General features: G+C 38.4%; 1 long non-coding RNA gene across 2 annotated transcripts in view; it reads left to right on the top strand.

The window, feature by feature from the left end:
- The window catches only part of LOC141948210 (uncharacterized), a 98475-nt gene extending 91775 nt beyond the window's left edge, over positions 1–6700 (top strand). For both annotated transcript variants that reach the window (XR_012630392.1, XR_012630393.1), the window contains exon 3: positions 5657–6700. This is a non-coding gene — a long non-coding RNA (uncharacterized LOC141948210). The remainder of the gene's footprint in view (positions 1–5656) is intronic.
- Positions 6701–9440: the final 2740 nt, after the last annotated feature.

Below are 9440 nucleotides of genomic sequence, written 5' to 3' on the forward strand. Positions count from 1 at the left end.
AAACCTGAGACACAGCTATACCTAGGGGGGAAATTTAGCTGACGTGTTTTACGGTAGTTGTTTTGAGTCACTGATAAAGCCAAGCACTAGGGAATAGTTTGTTTGAAGTGTGCGTGCTCCATTCTGAGCAGGATGGGAATTATCAGTATATACGCCAATCAGATAATCATGGTGGAGAATAACTGGCAAGTGTGATGTTGATATTTTGGCTGAGCGCTGAAGAGGACCATTTCTTCTTACCCTTCATGTACCTAAAATTTTGGCTCCTAAATAACTTGGGAACCCAATACACATCCAGGTTTTTATTGTGCTTTATTGTGTTTTATTTTATTTTTTTGTCCAGCCAGAATAATTAGTTATAGGAAAGAAAATATAGTGGAAGCAAACATTCCTGGAGAGATCTTTCCATTCTTTTTTTTTCCTTCATCACTTGCCAACCGCAGGCTCTGCATTTGGCTTCTCAAGCAGAAAGAGAAAAGAAAAGATAAAGGGACAAAAAAACTTTCTGCACTTCATGCTTGAAATATTTTTGCTTTCATGGGTGAGAGGCAGAAGACATCAACCTAGGACTGGACTGAAAACAAACACTACATGTATGCTGCAGGTCTTAGTGCTCTAGTAATCAGCAATACTATCCCTCAAACAGGTTAGCTTATAACAAAAATGAAGGCTAGTCCAGCAGTTAACATGATAGTCTGTACTTGATAAATGTGAATTCAAATCCTTGTTCTTGTCTTGTTTGTATATTGCAATGTATATTGTTAGCTGTTTGAGACCAGATGCACAAAGATACCGATGAACACAGATTTACACTGAAATTACAAGCAAGACTTTTTTTTTAGGGATGGAACACGCGTGCCTTGTTTTCAGTGTGGACCTGGCCTCTAGTCTCTTGTTACTTGTCTGAGTGCAAATACCCCTTTTCCATACCAAAGCAGTGCTTTAAAGAAAAATAAATTAAAGATTACACAAGTATTACAGTAAAAGAGACAGAAGTTCAGCATTTCTGAGTGATGGGTCACATGTTAGAAAGACTTATTCTCCCATGACCCAAAAAGTCATACCTATGTATATTTATGAAATATGTAGCAGATTATTTTTCTAGGCTACCCTAGTCCACAGTCAAGAAGCTGAAATGTGGCCATTTGTATAATATTTCAACTTTTATAGTCACCTGGAGAGACAAAGAAGTTTTGCAAAATGCGTAATGCATGCTACATGACAGAATGACAGCAGCAATGACTATAGTGATACCACACACACTCTGCAAAAGTTTGGGAATGAAGAAATGTGATAAAATTCTCCCATTCATTGGAAATCTAGAATAATTGAGTTTTCTATGGGGGATCTTCTGAGATAGGAAATTGCTCTTAGAGCTCACAGCAAGTCTCCAAACATAGATCCCTGAGTATATGCAGACTTCAAGTGGAGCATGAGGAGACTGTCTACATAGTAGATATCTATGCCTGTAAGCTGCTTATCAGCCAAATCCTTTCTACTCCTTGAAAAGTTTCCTTCACTGATCTTCATGAACCCACTCTACTCCCCATTGTCTGGGTGTGTGTATGTATGTCTGCCTGTGTGTACACTCAGAGAGTGATTCTGATCAAAGCTACCACTTCTTGGCCTGTATCTTCACACTGATGCAATTCTGTCACGGCTAAGATGATGTTCTGGTATGGCAAATAAAAGCATAGCATAAAAAAGCTTTATTTGCTCTCCAGATTCCATACAATTTTGCCTTACACATTCTTTACTCTGGCCCTCTTCTTTCCATCAGTTGCCAAACTAAAGTTTTGTACTGGGTCATTAAAGAAAAAGTGAAAACAAAACTTTTATTGACATGAACACTTTTTTTTTCCTCTCTTTCTCTTCGCCACTGGGGCCTCAGCTAAAGTGACCTGAGGCTAAACAGGCTCTCAAAGAAAGCTTTCTTGCCAAAGAAATGTCATTGCTGTTAAACAGTACTAATGAATGCATAGATTTAGAACCTTATTTACATTGAAATTTGTTTAGTAAGCCAAGTTAGGTCTGAAAATTGGGACAAACTGTTTCCTCAATAATTTAATAACTCCAAGGACCTCGTCCATTTGGAAAAGGCAGAGCCTCACCATCCACTTACAAATGCAAAGTCACGTTTCCCAAAATTGAATAAAATGCTAATAATACAGCAGATCCACAGATCAGCAAGTAAAGTGGCTTTTAGCTCTGAGTTCGGCTGGAGACAGAGTGAATAACAACAGTCAGCTTACTCTGTCCTAAGCAAAATGGGTTTATTACATCAATTGCCTGTGTTTCAAGTGTTTTGAAGGGTTCACATTTATTTTCATAACCTCACTGAATTTGGCACCCTTGCCAGTAGTGCTGGAACTTTCAAATCAGGAGCTTTTCATTGAAACAGGCCAATTAACTCACTCGGGTCACATTCCCTATATGAACTGCTTTTAATAGTGAGCCATACCACCCATTTTGTGGCAAACAAAAATCCATACAGAAAAACAAATTAATTCCTTCAGTGAGGGCTTCCCAGGGGAGAGCATATATCAGCTGGTTAACCAAATATGGGACACTTGGACAAATAAATAAGATGTCCTTCCATCACACACCTCCCCAAAAGTTATTGCATCTGCTTTGTGGAAACCGTAACACTTATTCCTACATCTTACGGATCAGTATTTCTGCAAAATCCAGTTTTGGTCTTCTGAGCCAGGTAGCCTTGACACAGAGGCTCGAATCTTTACCCAGATAGAAATGCCTCTACAGCATGGGAAGTGTAGAAACTAATTTATAGCCTGGGTCTGGGCTGAATTACAGAGTATCTTTCTGCTCTGTCCCTTAGAGACAGAACTGAGTCTTCTAGAATAAAGACAACAGTTGCCATCTAAGGCATAAGTTGGAGGTAACATTGGTTTAGGAATCTGTTCTCAGATGAAAGCTGAATACTCAATATATTATGAAATGTGCAGGGCCTGGTGAAACATAAAGGTACCTATGAACACTCTATATTCCATTGTCATAGAGCAGGTATAAAAACCCTACCACAGAGACAGATGCCACAGAGATCAGAATTTCATGACAAAGCTTGGACAGCCACCCATCATTTTGGGGCTTGTGCTTTTTCCACTAGACTACACTTATTATGCTGAATTCCAGTCCCAAAATTTATTCACAGTCTCCCACTACTATCATTTAAAATACTATTTTAAATGGAAATAAACAAATGCAATTTGTCCATTATAACTCTTGCCCTGAAATGGGTAGTGAGGAAACAAGAGAGACGTTGGTAATGCCTAAATATTTGAAATATGTCTGAAAAATGATCTGCTGCTCCCATCCAGCAAACTTTTTGCGGAACATGGCAGATCTCAGTCAAACTAAGAGCTCCCAAACAAATCTACCTCTCTTCACTACAAACTGTTAGGAAATACATTTTTGAAGTTGAGCCTCTATCAGAATATGATATTACATGACACTGTAACCTTTTTCCCTCCAGAAAACCACCCTTTATGAATAAAACATAGGTGACCTTTAAAAACTTAGCAGTTGTACTAGGTGATTGCATATTAACAAGCTTTTTGAGGAACTAGGACAGGCACTGTACGTTTCAGTTAAGGACAGATAATAGAACTATTCAAATAATTTATTATTTTATACAATATAGGGAAATGTAAGAAAACTACCTCAACAAGAGTCTGCTTAAATTTTTGTAAGTATAATTTTATGTGGCTCCCCCCATTCATCTAAATTATACAGTCACTGCTAAATGAAAGACTTCCTTTTAAAGGACAACTCTGATTCTCCTTTGCTTGAAGTTTATGAGCAGCTTTGGTTTGAGGCCACTTGGTCGGACAAGTTGCAGTGACTACTAGGCATTTTACATTCACGATCAAAGATGTCTAAGGCTTTCTGTCCTTCCTTTGCCAGGATAAAGGGTTTGGAAACAAGGCCTGAGCTGATTTAAATCAGTAGAAATGCTGGGACATTAAGGTATATACAGCAATATATGCGGGTAAAGAGGACTCAGTCCTTTGGCCGACTTTTTCTCTCTAAGAAAGGCTCTTGACTCTATTTGATCATTGCTATTGAAGTCAAGTGAAGAAAAGAGAGAGTAGGTTCACACCAAAGAGAACATTTCTACCAAAGGGATCACTTTGGAAATTCATGACATTTATAAGTTTGAATAATTACACTAAATCTCATATTCCTCCATGGGCCTTCCTTCATTCCAGCTGCTCTCAGTAGTTCTAGAGCCTAGTTATCTACAGTAGAAATTTAGGGTGCTATTCTGATATCTTCCAGCTCTTGATTGGTCCATCACGTTGGGACCTTTCCTTAATTACATATTCAGTACATGGAGGTCTGACAGATGAGAAAAATAAATTGCTCAACATTTTTTCTCAAGATATTTTTTCTATTTAAGAGCTATCCTGTTGCATGTGAGCAGGATTCCTTCTTCTACTGAAGGACGTAATGGTCATAAACCTCACACCATGCAAGTAGTCAATTCCCAGCTTAGTAAAGATGAAATAATAGTAGTTACGAAGCAGATCAGCCCTTACAGAAATCCAAATGATTATTTTAAAACCCAATACCCATTGCGTCACTCCCTCTGAATTTATCAGCTGGAATCCTGGAAGGCTAAATTCAAATGAAAATGCTGATAAACCACGCCCCATTGCTTGTTTTGTTTGCACCATCTCAGGTTTAATTGCCTTAAGATGACTAGATGTTACTTCAACCTTTTGCTACATAAGCTGCTTCCTCTGAGTATTAGAACTGTATCCAGGCACAAAAGAGAAAAAATCACTGACATTCGTCATTTTAGCATTTAGGCTCTTTAGGTTGGCTGAAGAGTTTCCAAGAGGGAGTCTTGGAGATGTTGAGTGTGTGTAACTTTCCCTTGTGTAGGCAGAGCACATGGTGGTTTATCCTTTGAGCCAGGGGGAGGTGGGAAAGGGAAAAATGTTCCACCAGGCCAACCTGATAGGATTTCTCCAATGTGTCATTACCGTGTTTCAGAGCATCTGTGTTGCTGCCATATGAACTGGATAGGAACACAAAGTAATCAATTTCAGTTGAGAGCACTAATTTATCACCTTGCCATCTTTTATTGCAAAGTAGAGAATCTCTCTCTCTCTGTTTCTCTTCTATTTTCTAAATGCAAAATCAGGACAATAGAGCTGACACCACCCCCCCCATCTCTTCCCTCTCCCTATTTGTTTATAATCCCTTGTAATTAAAATAAATGCTTTGAGAAGCAGAAATGTACATGATCATCCTCCATCATTGCCTGTTAAAGGGCAAGAGCCATGATGGTTCTCACTGGAAAATATACAGGAAAAGTTAAAATTTTAGCTACTTCTGCATTACTAAGAACCTCCTAATTCATAATCAGTTGTTCACCAAACCATGGCAGATATAGAAAACAAGTACCCTTTAATTCTTTCCTATGAAAATGGAAAAAAAACCCTGTTTTGTTGTCCTTGACATAAATATGTTCTATCAAGACTAGAAAAAAAAACAAATGATGGATCCAGGCTTTGAGAGTCAGAAGCAGCCTGCACTTTGCAATCTCATACCTGAGAAAGATCCTGAAAGAGGGCATGAAAGAAGGGCAGAACCTCCCCTAATGGTATGTCTACATGGTCTTTTGTAGGTGTGAGCTGACTCTGTATGACTGCAGATGACCAGACGCCGTTGGACTGCAATACCACAAACCAAGCCTGAGTATGCTGCCAGCCACAGATACTTGGCTCCTAGTTTGTCAGTGTTCAAACTATGGCTTGACCAAGCCCCTGTCTTCATGCAAAGACTCTGTATGCTTCTGGTTTAGCCCTTGTCTTTTATATTCTTCCTAACGCCCATAAGTACACAGCACACTACAAAAAGAAGGAATTCAAAGTTCATGGGTTTGTTGTTTTGGTTTTCTTTCAGGCTCAAATCTGAGCTTCCCAAATCATCACCTATTTTTAATATAGCTTTAAAATCATACTTGCAACCTTCCCAAAAGTTTTTCTAGCCTTCAGTGAAGTGAGGCTGTGTAGTTAAAGCCAGGCAGGTTTTGGGTGCACACATGTACACGTGGATAGATGTTCTTTCAGGACTGTTAGACACAACTAACTTCAGACGTTAGGGGCAACCTGGACATAGTGAAATGACTAATATCCTATCCAAGGTACTAAATGTTGCCCTTACTTGGTTTTCACATTGTCTTTAAATACTATTTACATGAAGCACTATTAGCTAACAAGTTCTATTTGCATTGACACCCTTTTTACACTCTGTTTGCTATTCTTTCAGTCTTAAAACCTTTACTGTAGATGTTAAAGTCTTTCATCATTTTCCTTAGAAAAAACACCCTAGTTTATGCACACACATGGATATGTATATATATTCTTGGAACCTGTGCCATTCCCAATATATCTTTCTAGGCCCCAATTTCCTAACCAAAAGCACATTACAGATCTGATGCTTTCCACAGCCTAGTAGCACATCAATAAACTAAAGATTATTGTGCTTTGTCAGGTTTTATTTTGTAACATTATGGGAAATTCTCTGCTGCTTTGGATGAGTGCATAAACTCTTATTGCTTGACAATTAACAGAGCTAGTAATAGAAAATGCAATGTAATTTACCTTAGTACAAGGGATTTTGGTTAACAAAAATTAAACTATTGAACTCTCCTCTCGTAGGAGAAGGACATTGTCTCATTATGTGTGCAATTTTTTTTTGGTGGTTAAATAAATAAAAAACCGCTGTAGACAACAGCAAGTGGGTGCTGGGCCTTGGGTGGATTTATTATGAAGGGTATGTGGAATTCTTCTAATGTGCTTGCTTTGGAACTGGACAAAATGATCCCTTTGCAAAATAAGCATGCTCTAGCCTTTTTTTGTGATACAGAGTTCACCCAAATAAATAATGTTGAAGGGGGAGTTCCTTTATGTGCTGTGTAATTTCACTGTGCTGGAGACTTCTTCTTACCTCTGTTGCTGAATTAGGAAGGTCAGAATTCAATTCTCTCCCTCAGCAACTACATGCTATAAATGTTGAGGGGCCACCACATTACTCTGAGGACCAGTCTATCTTTTCAGGTTGACCTCCAAAGAGGTAGCTTGTATGTTTTTGATCTTCCTGGCCTATGAAAGTTGTGCTTCTTTTCCTTTTTCTTTTAATTTCTTTTCCTTCACTTTCTTTTTTTTTTTTTTTTTTTTTTTTTTTTTTTTTGTGAATAAGAAGGAATCTAAATTGCAGGACAATGTATTTAAGGTTGACGTTCCCCCCACCAACTGGAAATTGTAACCTGTTCAAAAGGAAATGGCATCTAAATGAAGCCATGAGAGAAATGAGGCTGAGGACTTGGAGTGGGGAGCTGACATTGGGGGTTCAAAGCACAGCTTTAGTTTCCATGGTGCCTAGTGTGAACCTGAACACATCCATGGAGAATTTGCTTTGTGTAGACTATGGGAATAGGAAGTTTCACATTCACTGTGTTTTCCTGAGCATACCTGAAGAAGAACCTTAATAAGAAAATATACCTCAGAACTGCAAGTTTTATCTCTGTCTCTTGAATAAAAGTTAATTTTTATATTTTAAAAAGCACACTTTGACCCATTGGTATTTTCAGGCCAAAGAAATGGTCTAATAAAATTTAAGGCCATAATTATTAATTCTTTATGACCTCTTCATTTTGCATAGTTTCTTTATAGTGGGACTTATATCTGAGTCTTAAATGAGTGAGGGGGAAAGGTCAGTGTTTCTGTCTGACTACCTGTCTGCCTATCCATCCCTTAAAGCTTCCAGCTAGAGGGTGGATCGTGGTGCTCTTAGTCAATCTTCCTTCACCGGCACCAAATCAATGTTTGATTCAAATATGAGGGTGAGGTTTGGTCTTTAAAAAATTGGAGAGGGTTATTTAATTGAGACTTGCATGTCTATTCCCTACCACATTTCAGTGGGTTTTATGCTCCAGATTTTGGAGGAAATTTAGATAATCCCAGGCTAAGGTAAGAGTATTGGTCTTTCCTGTAACAATAAGTGTGCACATGGGTGAAAAAGTTAGAAAGATTTCAACAATGGAACAGTCCAGTTGAACATGGTCTTTTCTGGGGAATTGGGTGTATTTGAACAGTGGGCTTTGTAAGCAAGGCAATAATAGTCTCACATAGACAGATAATGATGGATGTTATGGAATTGTGAATTGGGGTTTAAAATTGTGCCCTCCTGCCCTCAAACCTCCTTACACATACAAACAAAACAAAGCGGAGTTTGAGATGGAAGCATTAGACTGGGTTGGCTGAAAGGCTTTCCTTTTACTGGAGAGGGTAAGCCTGTATCAGATAGTGTTGAAATCGCCTACTTGACCCTTGTCTAACCTTCAATCCAGAACGTACAAAGTAGGACAGAGCTAATCCCAGCAAGTAGGTTTAAGCAAACAGACTCACAATTTACTACCACTGAGAGAATGTAGCTTTCTGAACTTTCTGCTCACACATGATTTTGGAAACAAGAGACGTTTAAAGCAGAGATGCATTACAGGAGCAATATGAAGCTCCCCTTCAAATCCAGTGAAAGCTCCTCACTCTGAACAAGCACTGAAGAAGACATCTGTGTTTTTACTGGTATGCATGGTGGAGCATACATGATGTATGACTTCTAGAGTACAATATAGTGATTCTTCAGCAGGTTTTCCAACTCTTGTCATTTACCTGAAAGATGTCAGGTCTCCCGTCAGACTATTTGCCATGATGTGTAGCATTCTCAATAGCACAAATAAAAGCAATTACATAAAATGTGTGTGTACGGAGTTATTAATATTTATGAAGATTTTCTTCTTATACAACTGCTTATGAAGGAGTTATTTTAGGCTGGAAACCTCTAGACTCTTCCTACATCAACTCGGAGCACAGAGGAAGATTGAGAAAAATGAAATGTGACAATTCTTCAAACCTAGCCTGCCAATTGGAAAAGTTTGTTCATTGTTTTTTCAAGGCCAGACTGTGCTGATGCTAGTGAGGTCGATCTGTCCCTTACTTTCCAGTTAGTTCTGACAGTCTAAAAGGCGTTATCACATGGGAAAGGTACAATGCAAAGCAAGTAGGAAAGTACTATTCAAATTATGCCAAAAATACAGGATCATACTCATCATGGAATGGACTCTGACCCTCAACTATTACTTTTGCACATCACACAGGGTCAAATCATGATGACTTTTTTAATGAGATCATTTTTTTATTTCAGGAGAACAACATGTGAGATTATCTTTTTTTCACTCCTGAACAGAAAATTTATGTGGTTCTGAATATAAATTGTAACCTTGTGGCTGAACTCAGCACCTCAGTTTTGTGGTTGCCCACACCAAAGTCCTCTCAACTTTTAGGGGAGTTTGGATCTGATTCCTTAGTGGGACATTGTGTCTTAGATTAATTTTTTTGTTCCTTATA

Source organism: Strix uralensis, chromosome 11, assembly GCF_047716275.1.
Source record: "Strix uralensis isolate ZFMK-TIS-50842 chromosome 11, bStrUra1, whole genome shotgun sequence".
NCBI classification, from domain to species: Eukaryota; Metazoa; Chordata; class Aves; order Strigiformes; family Strigidae; genus Strix; species Strix uralensis.